This window comes from Suncus etruscus, chromosome 7 (genome assembly GCF_024139225.1).
Source record: "Suncus etruscus isolate mSunEtr1 chromosome 7, mSunEtr1.pri.cur, whole genome shotgun sequence".
In the NCBI taxonomy this organism is placed as follows: Eukaryota; Metazoa; Chordata; class Mammalia; order Eulipotyphla; family Soricidae; genus Suncus; species Suncus etruscus.
Genome location: NC_064854.1, coordinates 31,992,686 through 32,010,362, shown reverse-complemented (window position 1 = coordinate 32,010,362; position 17,677 = coordinate 31,992,686). Strand labels below are relative to the sequence as shown.

The 17,677-nt window shown below is 35.7% G+C and overlaps 1 protein-coding gene across 1 annotated transcript in view; it reads left to right on the top strand.

The window, feature by feature from the left end:
* Positions 1-17,677, top strand: part of MPP7 (MAGUK p55 scaffold protein 7) — a 249,090-nt gene that overhangs the window by 141,905 nt on the left and 89,508 nt on the right. The window lies entirely within an intron of this gene.

Genomic DNA, 17,677 nt, shown 5'->3' with positions numbered 1-17,677 from the left:
TATTACTTGAAATTATTTTTTTTCCTTGATTTTTGGACACTCCCAACTGTGCCCAGCACTTACTCCTGGCTCTGGAATCAGGGATCACTCCTGTTGTTTCTTGGGAACCAAATGTGGTACTTGGGATTGAATCTGGGCTGACAACATGCAAGGCACAGTCTATACCCCCTATACTAGCCAGCCCCAGAAGCTACTTTTTAATTATATATTCTTCCTCTAGATGGTGCTCATTCCTTTAGGAATATCAGGAGTTTAGCTGCATGAACTTGTCAGTTATGTCACTGATGGATTCAATACAAAGAAAAGGGAATTCAGGCCAAAACAGAATGAAAACCTTCTGAAATTCTTTGGTACCATATTAAAAACCCTAGACCTTCTGTTAGAAGTATTTATGATTAGTAAAGTATCACATTTCTAAGGAATAGGTGATTTTATTATATGACTCATCCGTATGAAATTCTTGAATGCTTATTGTGCATTGCGTTAGGGGATGAGATATAATAGTAAAAAAAAACAAGGCAAGGTTCTTTTTAGTTATATGAATTTAGAAACCAATATTCAGTTGATCACATAAATAATTATAAATTTATAACTGAGATGCAGTCATGCTTTTGGTACAGTCCCCCCATCATTGATACCTGAACCCACAGAGAGTACTATGCCCTATCTATCTATCTATCTATCTATCTATCTATCTATCTATCTATCTATCTATCTATCTATCTATCTATCTATCTATCTATCTATAGTATTTTCTTCCTAGGTATGTATATGATAAAATTTAAATTATACATTTTTGATTAAGACAATAAGAAACTAAAAAGAGCAATTAATAAAGTAAGGTATTGTAAGTAAAGTATATGAGTGAGTTTGCATTTTTGTCTCTCACCACACAAAATATCTTTTAGCTGATATTTTGGGGTTAGGGGTGAGTGATACCTCCAAAGTGTTTCAAAGCATGTTGTGGGGTTTGAGAAGCATTTGATCTTATTCTGAGAATGTTTGAAGAAATAACAGTTAAACTAGTTCTGAAGAATGAATAGGATAGGTGTCAGAGAGACAATACAGGGGTGCTCCCTCCTTCCCACCTATGTTTAATCCTCACATGGCCCAGGGGTAGCCCTGGAGCCCCTGAGAATTGACAGTCTGATCCCTTGTACTGTGAAGTGCAAATAGCACTGCATCCTGAGGATGAAGCTCAACTGTTCATTCCAGTTGGCCAAGATTTGGTGTGAGTGGCTCTCGGGTCCCTGCAAATTAGCAAGGGACTAGCTAATAATGATAGGTATAATAAGCCCTCAGTATTGGAACACAGACTAACAGCTCCCTATTAGGGGAAACTTTATGGGCAGATGTGACTTTAGGGCAGGTTAAGAGGTCCTAGGCCCTTGGTGATAGTGAGTGAGATAACTGTACACCCAAAACCCACAAAGGTAAGCACTAATGTAAACAGATTTTAAAAAACATGTTTTTTAAGTGGGTTAGGTTAGAAATTTTAGTCTTAGGTAAGAATTCTCCATCAAGCCTGTCTCAAGTACAGGTGTAGGGTGGTGGGGAGGAGGGAGATCTGGGAAATTGGTGGTGGGAATGTTGCACCGGTGAAGGGGGGTGCTCTTTACATGACTGTAATCATACAACTATAATCATGTTTGTAATCACGGTGTTTAAATAAAGAAAAAAAAAGAAAAAAAAAGAATTCTCCATCTGTGCTGTAATCAGTGTAGTGGTTGGATCTGATGTTTTGTTTTGTTTTTTAATTTGGAGACTTTTGTTTCTCAACTCTGAATGATTTTCTTCCCTCCACCCCCCCCCCCCCGGTTTTTCTGGAAATTCTTTTAGGTGCATATTAACCTTTCTCTGATAGTGGTCTATTTTTTATTTTTCTCCTGTTTTTAGTTTCTGAGAGTCTCAGTTTTCATTTTTCTATTTAATATGTGAAGACTACTGCCAACATTTTAATTCTTTCAGAAGAAATTTCAGTTTCTATTACATCTGCTTCCTAGGATTTAGATAACAGGTGACTTGGATGCTGGGCAGACAATGGAGAAAAGGCCCCGTTCATGCTTAGGTGTTCAGCAAACCCTATCATGGTCATCCCTGAGTATTATCTTTATTACCTTGGTCAAGTCTAGAAGAGCAAGGTATGATTTTAAGGGCACATAGTGAAGCAATAAAACTTAACTTGAATGTAGATGACTTTGGCTGATTCCATTTATCAATTGTTCGGTTCATGGATTCTATTCTGTTGGTCAGTGGACTTGGTAGGATGATTTAGATTCTATTTCAAATTCTCTTTTGGGATCCAAGAGATAGTACAGTTGCTGGGGTGCTTGCCTTGCACACAGCTGACCAGAATTTAATCATGGGCATTGTGAATAGTGGCTGATCCCTGCCAAGAGTGATCCCTCAGAACTGATGAATGTGACCCCAAAATTGTAATAAAATAAATTAAAAAAAACTTTATTTAAGCATCATGATTACAAACATGTTTGTAGTTGGGTTTCAGAAATAAAAAGAACATCCCACTTCACCAGTGCAACATTTCCATAAATTTGTTTCATTCATTTTCTTTCCCTCTACACTCCATGTTTTAATTGGTTATTCTTAGCTATTCTTAGATTCTCCTTGATGTTTATCCTATAGAAAGACTTTGATCAAATATCTATTTTTGGTCTTCTGTATTTAGTGAGGTGTCAAAGGATTCTGAGCCTGGTGATCAGAGCTTAGTAATTAGAGAACCTCTTTATAATGAAGTATTTTTCAGCATAGATCGGGATATGAAGGCTGGATGGGAAGTGATTTTATAATATTTGTGGGTCACAACTTGAAGGGAGGAGTGCTGCTGGTATCTGGTGCCAACAATGCATAGGATGGGTCCACAACTAAGGGTGAGATCAACAAGACAGTAATATCAAGATTGAGAAGTCCAGTCTTGGAGAGACACAATGATAAGTCAATTATTTTTGGTAGAGGGAGATTGCAAATAATAGAATATGGAAGATTCTCCCCTCCTCCCTCAATTTGGCTTTACTTTTTTTTATCATAAAATCCTTAGATATACTTCCTTGGACTTAGATAATAGGTGATTTGGATGCTGGGCAGATAATGGAGAAAAAGCCTCATTCATGATTTAGGTGTTCTGCAAACCCTATCATGGTCACCCCTGATATTATCTGGGCCAGTGGCTTTTTCCTAAAAGACAAACTGATAGTCTCCCAATTTGCTCTAATTCTCTCTTGTCTCTTCCTTTTTCTAGAAAGTTTCTCTTATTCTATTGTCCCATTTCTACTAACTTAAGAAACTTTTTCAAGAATAGTTTTAATGGATTGTGGACAGAGACCCATATTTATTAACTTGCTCAATTTTAACTTCTTATAACCTAATCATTCCCTCATTCTTTTCTCCATATCAATTAGGCTGGTTTTAATTACAGATTTTTTTTAGGAGAATATAAGATTTTTTTAAAATCAATTTCTTTCCTATGTGGTAAGCCTTCCTGTTTGTAAAAGACTTCTTGGACTATCTGTTTTCCTCTTGCCTTATATTTATTTATTTATTTTTCTTTTTTGGTTTTTGGGCCACACCCGGCGGTGCTCAGGGGTTACTCCTGGCTGTCTGCTCAGAAATAGCTCCTGGCAGGCACGGGGGACCATATGGGACACCGGGATTCGAACCAACCACCTTAGGTCCTGGATCGGCTGCTTGCAAGGCAAACACCGTTGTGCTATCTCTCCAGGCCCGCCTTATATTTATTTTTAAAAAAGTACTTGAAACTTGTTTTCTCTCAACCAAATATAATGACATACAGCCAGACAGTAGTATTAGAAATCATAAGCATATTTGATTATTAAAAATATTAAAGAAGAAGTAGATTCACATGAATTCCCTAGAATAGTGTTTGGAGAGGGAGAGAGAGAAAGGAAGTGAGAGAGAGAAAGCAAGCTCAGTGTTAGTGTTATAATTACTAGTAGTAATTAGAAAATGCCATATTCATTCATTTGCCAAAACCAGTATTTGAATAAAGTATTAAATTTGGCAGGAGTTAAAGTGAAAATGCAGAGAATAAGATGAAGTACTTGCTAATCCTATTCTTTGGCAGGCATGTAATTAGATATACAAGGAACACTCAGTATAATTGGTGTCACTTCTGTAAATCAAAAGATTTGTTCAACAGGGTAGTCTTTAATGCTTTACTAAATTTATTTTTCTCTTGAATTTGACAGGGAAAAAAAGCACTATTTCATCTTTCTTGGAAAAACTACATTCTATCTACCTTGCGCTGGCAAATATCTGTTTATACCCACCAAATCTGAGTTGGTATAATTGAGTTTCAATAGTAAAACAGTAGCAACTTTTGGCAGAAACATAAGTACCATATGTTTAGGACAGAACAAGAGCCTCTAATGAAATAAGATTTGTGCATGTGTTGTATAAATCTGTATAAATCAGAAGTAGGGAGAAAGGATTGAATAATGTCTAGCCTTTTTAGGAAAAAAGAATACAGATCCAATAGTATCTTCTTCTAAACCACAAATTTTACTTAGTGATATATTTATTTCTACTGTAGTTAAAAACAATTATATGCGAAGGTCCTAAGTTTCATTTTGGTAAAATATACTGTTGAAATTCACAGGACGGTGTGATTTGCTATCTTGCAGCTTCATGAAACTGTACTGCCAAAGCCTGTGACATCATCCTCTCTGTAGGCCAATGAAAGTACATTGCATCATCTAAGTTCTGGCAGTCTGTGAAATTTGCAAAGACGTTAGCACATGCTCTCTTGTGCTGCTGAGGTAGTGATGACTGCTGCATGGGCAAAATTATTGAGTGCCTCTAGGGTTTGGGGAAACAGTCTTGGAGTCTAGGGGATGTTGGAGCTGCTTACTTGGACGGATGCTTGATTCTCTTAACATTTATTTTATTTTATTAAAATACCATTTACAAAGTTGTTGTTTTTTTTTTTTACAAAGATTTACAAAGTTATTTTTAGTTGAGTTTTAGACATACAATGATTCCAGCACCAGTTTGACCACCAGTGTCAACTTCCGCCCACCAGTGTTCCCAAATTCACTCCTGTACCTCTTCCCCACTCCCAGATAACTCATTCTTGAATTACTATTGAAGTACTACAGGATACAGAGATGGTAACCAACCTTGTCTCTTTCCCTCGAGGGCCTCCTTGGAGATTGACATGAACAAGAACATGAAAGACAGTATAAACAGCTAGGTTTATAAAATATATATATATATATATGAATATATATTAAAATATATATGTGCCATGTATATATGTGTATATGAGTGAAGCTCATGTGTATGAGCTATAAAGAATGAACTGTACATGATAGCAATATATATTACATGTAGCAATATGTGTTTATATATGTGTGTATGAGCTGTAGAAAGAATGAACATAACTGTAGAAATGCAATGCAAGCATATAACGTATTCCGATTTAGCCAAAATGTCTACATGTGTTACCAAGGATTTGTTTATCTGAGTATTCCATAGAACACTTGACCTGCCAATTTTAAAATATGGTACACTTAAAAGGTTTGGTTCCAAGCATAATCTGTTAACAACATACTTGTTAAAAAGTTTCACTATATGTGTAGAGAAAACCCATCTAAATTATATAGTGCCTCTTTTTGGCTAGATAACATGCTGTTAGTTTTAACATTTCTGAACTCCCATGATTCCACAATTTGGCCTTCTTCACATAATGTCACTAAGTCTAACCAACAATTATATTTTGTTCAGCCATCAAAATATAAAACCATAAGGAAAATATTTGCCTATCAATAGCATACAGAGGTTAATATTTAAAATGTTAACAATTAAATGTAGCATATATAAAATTTTTCTTTTCCCACTTTTGGGTTTCATTAGCTTTATTAATTTTCATTTCCTTTGATTTGTTTGCTTTTTTTGAAAGTTGATTAAAAAGCAAGTAAGACCAGCTATAATTCTAGTTAGTTACTTACTATCACTCCTTCAACTGGTATACTGTAAAGTTCAAGGACATAGGAATCATTTCCCTTCTGTACTCTGATGCTAGAGGTTTATGTTACCTGACACCTAGTAAGTTGCTTAGTTTTTTTATATTTTTATAATTATCTATTTAAACACCATGATTACAAATATGATTATAGTTGTATGATTACAGTCATGTAAAGAACACCCCCCCCTTTACCAGTGCAACATTCCCACCACCAATTTCCCAGATCTCCCTCAATTTTTTTATATTTAACATGACATTCTAAACCTTTGTGATTCAACTTTTAGAATCATCATGTAATACCGACTGTGTAATACTGAAGGTTTTGCTTTGTAACACATTGATGCTGGCAGATACCACCTGTGGCTCACACCAGGATGTGTTTTAATGAACACAAATGGCAGGGCCAGTGTCATTGTGATATAAACCAGTGGAGTGGTTAGATTATAGTTTACTATTATAAATATCAGAACCAATAACTAATTCTGTGACTAGAGATAAGGCAGAAACAAAGGTACAAGACATTGTTGCAATGGTGAACCATAGAGAACATGAATAGGAATAAACAGGCACATTTCTGTGAAACATGAGAACTCTGAAAAGTGTAATTGTTGACATAAACATCTCCATAGATTCAGTGACTTAAACTAGTGGTGTTCAGTGGGTGGACAATAGGTGTAGAAAAATTGAAAACCACTCATCTACTGTCTTGGTTATGCCTACTGTTCTGTGTACCAATATGCAAGACAAGTTCTGGAGTGTAGGGATAAAAAGTTTAAAGAACACTTAAATTACAAACTATCTATCTATCTATCTATCTATCTATCTATCTATCTATCTATCTATCTATCTATCTATCTATCTATCTATATATCTATATATCTGTGTGTGTATGTGTGTGTATCTCTTTTTCTTTAAGCATTTTTATTAAAACTTGGAACACACACACACAAACACAAAACCCTTAAAAGCACTGAGAGAAAAGATGAATGATGAAGTATAACTCAAAAACAGAACTGTAAGCCCCAAAGATAATAATGCTGAAACAAGAAAACTGTCAATTTAGACATGGCTACGTATCTTAATTTTAAGGTCACATAAAGATGATAAAAAAACTGAGAACTGACTATTGACCAAAATGAGGCATATCCAAAGGGATTTTCTAAAGGATATTTTGAGGGGAGGAGTTGTCTAAATGGTTGACCTGAGATCCAAATTAAGTTGTCACATATATAATTCTAAAGTAGTATTGTTTATGTAAGATACATTTTGAAAGTCAGGTTTGGTCATCTAAAATAAAGGCAGAACTGTGATGAGTGCCATATTTAAACATAGTGGCATTTGATTTGGGAGGGACTCAGAGCATTCAGAGGCTCATATTGTAATGGTGAGGGGAAGCTAAGATAGTCTTTAAGTTAAATATGCATAAGAGGGGCTCCAAGAGATAGTGTAGCATGCAAGGTGCTTGCTTACTACTCACCACCTGCTACTCACTCTGAGTGTAGAGCCAGGAATAAGCTCTGAGCAAGCTTTGCTAGGTGCCACCACCCTGTGGGGGTGGGGGTGGGGGCAGGAGGAACAATAACCAGAAATATATATGCAGGGGAAATTTCAAGATGATTGTTTATATAGTAGAATTTGTACATTTTGGACCATAGAGGGAGGAGGAAAAGTAACACCAAAAAACGAGGCAATCAGTGCAAAAAGTACAAGATGACACAAAAAGGTTAGTTGTAAAAATTTTACATTGTCCTGAAAGATATGATTGATTAACCTTCTGAGTTAAAAAACAAAACACAGACAAGAAAAAAATAAGGTCATAAAAGGATTACATTTAAAAGACAGAAAATGATTTTGAGGGTAAGTGCTAGCCAAGACAAATTGAAAGTGACTGTAAAATGGTCTCCCCAATCTCTTTTTAACATAAATGGGATAATTAGAAACAGATAGTCAGATATTCACGTCTCTATTAGTAAATGTGGAAGAGAATAACCTCAAAATAAAGAAGCAAAACTTTTAGATAATTAAACATATTAATAAGCTAATAAGTTCATTCTCAACAATAGTGTAAAATTTCAACACAGGGAACATAGAGGAATATATGTGTGTCTATAAATTGAATATCTAAAACATCACATATTATTATATACAGACTGTAAGATGTAGGAAATGTTGTTCATTGGTTTCCAGTGACAGAGAAAGAGCTGAGAGGAAAAAGTGAGAGAAGAGAGAGATGAAAGTGCTGAACAGGCAAAACGTTGAGACAGGTTGTAGTGCACTTATAATAGATGTCAGTATAAATAGGATGAATCTGTCCCCAGATGTGAGAAACTGACAAATGTGTACTTAGCGTTGTCACTTATGGTCCAGTACATGACTTAAAGTTTATTACTTAGAGCCAAGTGCGGATGTTTACAAACAAACACTGGTGGAATGTAGTAAAAGGGAAACTGTTTTTGGGGAACTTGCAAAATATCATAAATGCTTCTATTAGGAAATAGTAAAAATGAGCTAAATAGGCAATGTAAGTCAAGAAGCCAGAATAATCGCTCACTCAAAGAAAGGAAGGAAATAATTAAGAGCATGAAATAGAAAAATTAAGATACCCAGTGAGGCCAAATGTTGATGTTTGCAAAAACTAGAGAAATAGATCAGATAACTCTGGGCACAAATAAACAATAGTAAATAAGAGGGACATAACTAACAGTACAGTAAAAAATCCAAAAGATAATTAAGGAACACAATTATTTGTGAACAATTTTGGGGTGATTAACTAGAAAATATAGATGAAATGTATAACTAGAAAAAGTTAGTTTTTTTTTTTTTTGGTTAAGAAGAAATAGGAAGTTAAAATTAGGAAAAGAAACCAAAAGGCTTAAATGTCCATTGTTCTAATTTATCAAACTATTAAAGACCAGCTCGTTCCCAGCCTACATTCTTCCAGAAAATAGTGGAGAGTATGCGCTCTCTCTCTCTCTCTCTCTCTCTCTCTCTCTCTCTCTCTCTCTCTCTCCCTCTCTCTCTCCCTCTCTCTTTCTCTCTCTCTCCCTCCCTCCCTCCCTCCCTCCTTCTCTCACTCCCCTTCTCTCCCCATCTCTCATTCTCAATCTCCCCTATCAGGAGACTTGATACAACTTGGATTCATACTGTAACGGGTTTGATATCAATATAAATAAGGAAAATTATTTTTTGCCTCATTTGCCCCCTTCCACTCATCAGTGAGCAGAAAGTTCCCCAGTTAAGTTCCTCAAGTCCAGTCTAGCAGGGAAAAGGTTTCAGAAGGGAATGAATGGAGGAAAAGATCTTTTGGAGTCTAATTTATGAGCTTCCTTAGAAATTAGTGTTGATTAATGAAATCATTGCCCTGATTGTCATTCTTTATCTGAGCCTCCGTTTTTTCTGAGTTTGGGGTTGTTAGTTCATCTACTAGCAGCAGTTGTCCGCTTTTCTCAGCAGGCTTTCATTGCCTAGAAGTGCAGAATATAAACACTGGTGGAATATATATTAGGGCAGACGTTGTCTCTGATTTGATCTTCAACTTTTCTAAGCATGTTTCTGTTTTCCACGACCTTAGCAGTTTCCTTGCATGTAAACTTTTTTTTTCCTTGTATATTATTTTTCTCATTGCAAAGAGATCCTGGATAGGCAAGGTGATAAATTTGTAGACATGTTTATTCATTTTGAAACTGGAAATGCTTTGTCTGTTTTTAAGATAGTGCTTCTCTCCATTAGTGGAATTGTTGATTCCACATGCAAATTATTAAGTTGATGGAAAAACAGTGTCTTTTGTCCGATCAGAGAGTTATCTTTGCCTGTCTGAGAATATGAAGCTGCTTCCAGCCAGCTTTTTGTATTAAACAATACCTCACTTAAATTGATCTGGGGGGAAATTTCTACCTGATTTTAGAGTTGCAGAATTTGAGAGACTGAACCCTAAAGGCCCGATTCAATTGCTTTGTGAATTGTGATTTGGAATTTTGAATGTCTGAACTATATATAAGGTTATATAATGTATTCACCTTCTGCCATAAAAAAACCATCAGATTTTATGTATCTTTTGGTATGACATATCTGAGATAGTTTGAAACTGGTAGAAAGATACTTTTTGTTGTTTTATTTTTGTAATGCATAATAGTTTTAACATATAGCCATATATTTTCAAGACTGTAGCAGAGCAAAAAGTCAGAGAAGCAATCTTAGAAAGCATTAGTCTGACTTTAAAAAAATTAGAAATCAATTGCAAATATTTTAGCTCAACTTTAAACCTTGCAATGTTTAATTTTGAGGTAGTAAAAAAAATTTGTTTTGGAACAGGATTGAAATGATTTGCTTGGTTTTGAATTTCTTAAGCCCTTGAAGGAGCCATCTTCGTCTAAGCACAGTTATTACAAGTTTCGTTTCTTACCTACCACGAGGTGTATTTGATTATTCATGCCTACAGAGCCTTGTATATAATAGCGGCTTTGTATTCTATTTAAAATGAATTCACAGTGAAACATTTTTTCATAGAAAGATAAACATTTTTTGGTAACTCTGCCCAGAATAGAGAAATGATTACCATGTTTTATTTAAAATATAGAAGAGGAAGAATTGAATACCATTTTTTTTCAAGATATGCTGCATTTATGATTAGATTTGCAACAATTACAAATACCATTTGAGTGCATTCAATTATCCCATCCATGATTGTAATGGTGCAAGCAGCTTGTTATTATGCAAAGTGGAAAAGCAGAATGACATTTTAGAACAGAAAGACATATGAAAGCAAAGAAAATATAAAGGTGAAAAACTCAGATAAATCTGTGAAAGAAAGGACAGGCTTGAAAGAGTACAATAAATAAAAGAAGATGATAATAGCAGTCCTGAGCTAATGCCAAGGAAACAGTCTGGGACACTGTTATAAATTGCTCAGCTTTAAGTGTCCTAGCAGTTATAGCAACAGGCCAAAGTGAAAGGCAGCAGGCAGTTTTGAAAAAAGAAATGAATAATGAAACAACATTAAGGAACTAAGCAAACTTAAGTTTCATGAGATGCCAAAAAGCTATGGTGTGTTTGAGTTAACTCTATCCGGGCCGACTGGTCTTTTCCTCTGGCTTCTTATCACTTGCTCTTCAGAACTTTCTCTATACCATGATTTTGTAGAAAAGGATGATTTAAAGATCTGTACGGTTCTGAAAGTAACAGGTGTCTGTCTGGAAATATGGCATCAGGTAAAATGCCAGACTGTAAAGAAAGTAGAAATGAAAGAACCATGAGTAATAATGCGAGTCACAAAGAACTGTTTGGTTTCCTTTTACTGATCCCTTGTACGCAGTCAGTCTGTCTGTCTACCATATATATATATATATATATATATCAAAGTTATATGGATTTCTAAGAGTCCCTGGAGACTATTTGAGAGTATCTGTCAGTTCAAAACTACTTACATATTGTGATAGTTTTGTTCTTTTCATTGGATGGGCAAAGTGGTTAAATCTCCTAGAGTTTTCATAGAAATCAAGACTGTGGGCACAAAATAGTCATTGGTCACCATATTCCTCATTACCCAAACACAGTGGGAAAAATTAAAAGGTCAGTTTTAGTTAGGAATGTACTAGAGTAAGCAATAAAAATGATTAATTGTTTGACTGGAGAGATAGAACAGTAAATAGGGCATTTTGCATTGAGCACAGATTGAGCACAGAGCCGACCCAGATTTGATTTCTGACACCCATCTGGCCCTGGAAACCCTTAAGAAGTGATTTCTGGGTTACTCCCCAGGAGTAAGCCTGAGCACAGGTCAGTGTGGGCCCCAAATCCAATTTTTTTAAAGATTAATTGCATTAAATTCTAACCAGTGTTTTGATTCTCAAACCTTTATTAAATGTATTTTTATTAAGATACTGTGATTTACAGTTATTATCTTAATAAAGAATAAAGTGAGAAGCAGTAGGGAAAGCTCTTTGATACTTATCAAAGCTCTGGGTGAGAAAAAGAACATATAGGAATGTTTGGATTGAGAATAAAATCAGCTACTTTGAAAGTAGTACTTGGAGTGGTGGAAGTGTCTCCCAAGTGGTATCCAGGAAGCACTGGGGCCTGCTCCTGGTGGTATTGAACCAACCAGACCTGTGGTTCAGTGAGGTCTAAGGATGTGCTTTTTGAACACTGCAGTGCTGGAGATTACCTGAGCCAATCCAGTGGGTGAGGTGCAGTGGCCCCTCAGATTTCCACTGGGCAGTGCTCTGGGCCCCTCGGGCTGCACCTTCCAGTGCTTGGAGAGAATAGGTGGTGTCTAGCATTGAACTAGGGCCAGCCACATACAGGAAAAGCACTTTAACCTCTAGTCTCTCTCTTTCTCTGGCCCTGAGAATTGGATACTTTAAAAAAAATCTAGGAAAAAAATGACAGAAGACACCATTTCCACTTAATTATCCAAATTGTTGTCTCTTGTCAAGCTGACATTGTCCATGAGCCTTTTTGGTTTCTGTTGAGTGAACAGATGTTTCCTTTCTTTTGGAAACACAGTTGCATGCTGCAAGCCCTTCATTCTGTTGGTGGTGGTTCAAGCCCAGCTGCCTTCAGAAGGGTCCACTTGACCTCTGAGACGCCCACACATCATTTATCTGCCCTGTCCTCCCATTCTTGACTCTGTCATCTCTTGTTTTTCTTTGCTCTTGAATAGCTGAACTCCAGCAGCAAACCAGTGAATCTGCTGCCTGAGGCGGGACAATATTCTCATTCTTATTTGCTCTCCCATTCTCATTGGGATTTGTCCATAGGACTCTACTCTTTGTAAAATTTATGGACTACACAGGACATATTTTCTCTCTATTTTAGTGAGACATTTCTTGTATGTGTGCATGTGTGTATATGTGTGTGAGTGAGTGATTTGGGTCACACCAAGCTCTGCACTTAGGGTTATTTCTGGCAGTGCTTGAATTTTTTATGGTGTTGGAGATTAAACCTGGGTTGGCTGCAAGCAAGGCAAGCACCTTTCCCTTGTACCATCTCTCCAGCCCATCTCTCTCCTTTTCCTTTGATATAATGTACACTTAAACACTCAGAAGTGGTTGATGGACCAATGGGAGTGGTCAGTTAAATTTTACTTATCTACTAACTATATTTTCAAAGTTGTTGAAAACTTATTAGAACGTGGGGTACAAACACTTTTTTTTAGCTTTAGTCATTTGTCTTCAGATTGGGGGTGAGTGAAAACAAAATATGCTCACTTTCTTCTTAAATTATGATCTGAGGATATTATTAGCTGGCTTTCGTTGCCAGATTATTATATCCATTCACTGTTAATAATTTTTTGGTTTTGATTTTATATGAAAATATAAAAGCTTGATATTTCCACTATGAGAAGAATTAGAGACTTTCCGCCAGAAGGAATTTTGAGGACCTGGTTTCCTCTCATCTGGTGGCTTCTCTGTCTCTTACGGTCTTGCCATACCTGCTGCAGTTGATGGAAGGAGACTATGTGGTAGAAGCAAACCAGTTTCTGAAAGGCCTTAGTCTAGAAATGACATGAAGACTGTCATGGAGAACAGCTGCCTGAATTTCTGAAGTGATCAAGAAAAGACAGTTTAAAGACTGGGTAAGATAGATGTCTTGGGAAAGACAAATATCTTTTCCAACTGGTGTTCTTACATTGATAGAAAAGCCCAGGAGTGGAATTTTTGGGTCACATCCATTGTCAATTTAGTTTTAATATTTAGAGGAAACTAGAAACTGTTCTTCATAAAAGCTAATCCACTTTATGTTTTCACCAGCAATGCACAGAGCTTGTGACCCTTGATCCTCCCTTTCACCTCCCACAGCCCTGCCAGCATTTGTTTCTGACCTTTTGTGGCATGGACCATTCTGTCAGTTATGGGGCAATAGATAATCTTGTTTCAGAACTGTTTTTTTAAGTCAGCCTAAAGTAATGGCTTAAATCAAACAGACAAAATCTTGTCTTCCTCCTCAGCCATGTGCCTAAATGAAAGAGGGATAAGTAATATTTTAATTTGTTTGAAAAGACCAACTGAAGTTTCCCCATATATATACACATACATACATACATACATACATATATACATATATGCTCATCTCCTTGTCTTGCTTTCTAAATAGAATTACTATATGCTCTTAGGGTTTAAAGTATTTATATTTTGGCATACTTTGTTTTCACTGTGATTATCTTTTTCCTGGAATGAGTGCTTAGTCAATATTTTAAGAATTAATGTTGAGAATTTTGAGTCCTACTTAATAGTAATACTGTATTATTACTCAGCAGTAATTTAAAATATGGAATAGTGGAAGTTTTAACACCCCTAAGAGACTTCTTTGCTTAAATTGATTCCGATTTTTTTAGCCAGATAAAAATGAGACAAAAATTTCTAGGGAATAGTGTTCTTCTGTTGCCAACATTGGAAAAACATGAATGGATAAAATTGTTGTTTGCAAAAAATTAAGGAAATTAGAGGGTACTGTTGCCTTCCAAAATATAGAAGACACAGAGTCCCAGAGTGATCGTTCATCCAGTAGGGCTTGTCTTGTCCACTGCTGACCCAGGTGGCACTAAATATAGTGCCCTGAACCTTGCCATAAGCACAGAGCAGGAGGAGTAAACTTTGAGTACTCTTGGGTTTGTACTCTCATCAAACAAATATTCCAGCTGGTTACTCAAATTCTATCAAATGACCATTTGATTGATACTTAGGTGAACTACATCTTGAGAGTTCAATTTCTGATACCATATAACTGTTCCCCTCCCCAAACACTACTAGGTATAATCCTAGGAATCCCATAGTACTGCCAGATATTTAACTTGTCAGGTTGAACAGCTGAGCTGAGTGTTGTTGGGAGTGGCCCTTGGCTAGGCATTATTTGGGCAACCCCCAGCCTTCCAAAATAGGTTACATAGGAGTGGACTTTTTGTTTTAAATAACATTACTTGATGGTTTGTCATTACACATATTGATAGAAAACAAACCATATGGAGGCAAACATTTATACACTTTATAATAGAGTATAAAGAATATACTTTTTAGACCCAGGGATGTCACTAGTTGTAGAATACATGCCTCTGTTTAAAATATTTTTGTGTGCCTTAATTTGCAGTATTATACTTTAAATACCTGTATATTTCCCTAGTAGTAAAAAGTAACCAGATTTTCACCTTCTCTTCAGACTTCTTTATTTCTATGTCCTTTCTTTTGCTCCTTGCACTTTTGCTTTCTTGAAAAATTTTTGGGGAAAGGGGAAAAAGCATGATTGAGTCTGTAAAAACCAAATGTTCAGTTAAAATGAATTTTTTTTGCAGATTTTGTTTCACTTAATAAACTTAGTCATAGAGAGATGGTTTGCCTTATTGATAACTAAGTCATATTTGGCATAGTTAAGAGTAACTATATCTATTTGATTACGCATTTATAGGTTAGATTCCTAAACATTTTCACTGACAAATTTGTCAAATTAACAGATTATAATATAAAGATGTACAGTTTTATCCAGTATAAAACCATGACTAACATTTGTGTTTTTTTTAATATTCAAACTAAATTAAAATTCAGTCTTTCACACAGTTCAAATGCTTAAGAGCCACATATGGCTATCAGATCTAGGACATTTTCAATGTCACAGAAAGTTCAAGAAAAACTTTTGGTGAAGAATAAATATGTTTCTCATTATTTTAAAATTTAAGATGCAGTTGTATTTTTCATTTTCTTCCATGGTTTTATAAATAAAAGAATAAAAAAGAGAATTTCCAAAAGCAATTTTTAATTGAAGCACCTTGAAATCTACAATTTTATAACCCTATCGATTAAAGTTTAAAATCATGTATTGACGCAAGCATATATCAATATAGGATTGCTGATATCTGAAAATTCTAGGACATTAGATGTTCCATGATACATTGGGAACATGTAGCCCATGTAGTATGTTAAAATGCCTGCCTTGCATACAACTGATCACTGTCCAAATCCCTGGCACACCATATGGTACCCTGCGATGAGCCAGGAATAGGCTGGGCATAGCTTGAAACCAAAGCAAACAAACAAAATCAGGAGAAAAAAAAATAAAACTTCATTATATGATTCAAAATTCAGAAGCAGGCTATTATAAGTAAAACTTTAGAAAAGATGATATAAAGGGGAAGAGTGATAGTGCAGGGGTTAAACTACATGCAATGCACATGGTAGTCCCTGATTCACTTCCTGCACCAGAATTTATTCCTGCCTGCAACGTCACCACTAATCCCTAAACACTGCCAATTGTGTGCCACAAAAGAAAAAAAGAGATTTCAAAAGAGGAGATATTATATATTAGTATTTTCTCCTGACATGTAATTTTTTTAGGTTATAATTAATCTAGAAAAATTAGGATCTCTAGGAAAGATGAAATACAGGCAAGGTGTAGAGAGGAAACAGCAATAATTCTGTCATCATTGAAAACAGCTATTACTGCCCTATCTATCAGCCCCCCTCCTGGGCCCTACAAACAGATCATGTTCATTCAGCAGCGAATGAGGTCAGAGAAGAATGTAGACAGGACGTTTGTCTGGGGCAGGCAAGTGTTGTGATTAAGAGCTCTGATGCTGCGCCAAGTGTTCCTGGATTTGCAATCCGGCTCTGCCTTTTACTATTTGTGGAACTTCAGCAAGTTATTTAACTCCTATATATCTATTTATCTGTCAAGGAGGAGGAGGATGCTAACTGCCTTGTAGTGTTTTTATGAGGGTTCAAGAATTAAGAGATTGAGTTTACTGAAGTGACTATGTTATTAGAAGCATTGATGTCTGTAAGTCATTACGTGCCTTGTAAGTTTAAGCCATTATATTATTATTTGGGAAGCAGGCACTTAAACAAGTAGTCGCAACCAAGTCAGATGAGTTTTACGAGTGGAGTAAATTCCATATCCTATAATAGTATGTGTTGTGGCAATAATTAAGTAAAATTACTTTAACACTCGAGATGGTTAGTTTTGTTCTGAATTAGACTGTAATCATTTTCAAGTCTAATCTTCCACCTGCTATACGTTGTAGCCTTTAAAATGAATTACTCTAATGTGATAAATGTCTACATATTCCAGGACATTAACTAAAAATGTTTCTTTGATGATTCTGGTAATATTATAAGTGTCAAAATTCCTTCCCAGGTTGCCAAGAAGGTAATAGGATCCTGTCCTAGCAATAGCATCTGGCTAATCAAAATAAATCTGTCTTGCAGATTTTCTACAGCAGGATTGGTTAGCTTTGAATATAATGAAGGAGTATATTACTTCACACTTTTGAAAAACAGGAAGTTGTTACAACTTTTTTTTTAATCTATGTACTGGGGATTGTTTCTTCAACTACAAACAACAAACGAAGTTTTTAGCTATAAGTTTTTAAGGGTACCCATATCAGAATTAGGATAGAGTGAAATGAAATGCCGACAGCTATGCATTTGCCAAGCATCTTTCCTTTATTAGCCATCATTCTAGTTTTAGAAAGAAATCTTGTTTGTTGTAGAATGATTGAAAAATATTTTTGGCCTGTGTGTCATGATGTGGCTAATGTTACGTGAGGAAACAAATACTTTCCAAATGTATGGGCATAAGTTTACTTACCGTACAATATGGAAAATTCTGTGAAATAGTTATGAGAAGTCCCTCTGCTTGTTAGATATTTGAATTGGGGGTAAAGTTGACGTGACCCATAAAGGGGCCAGT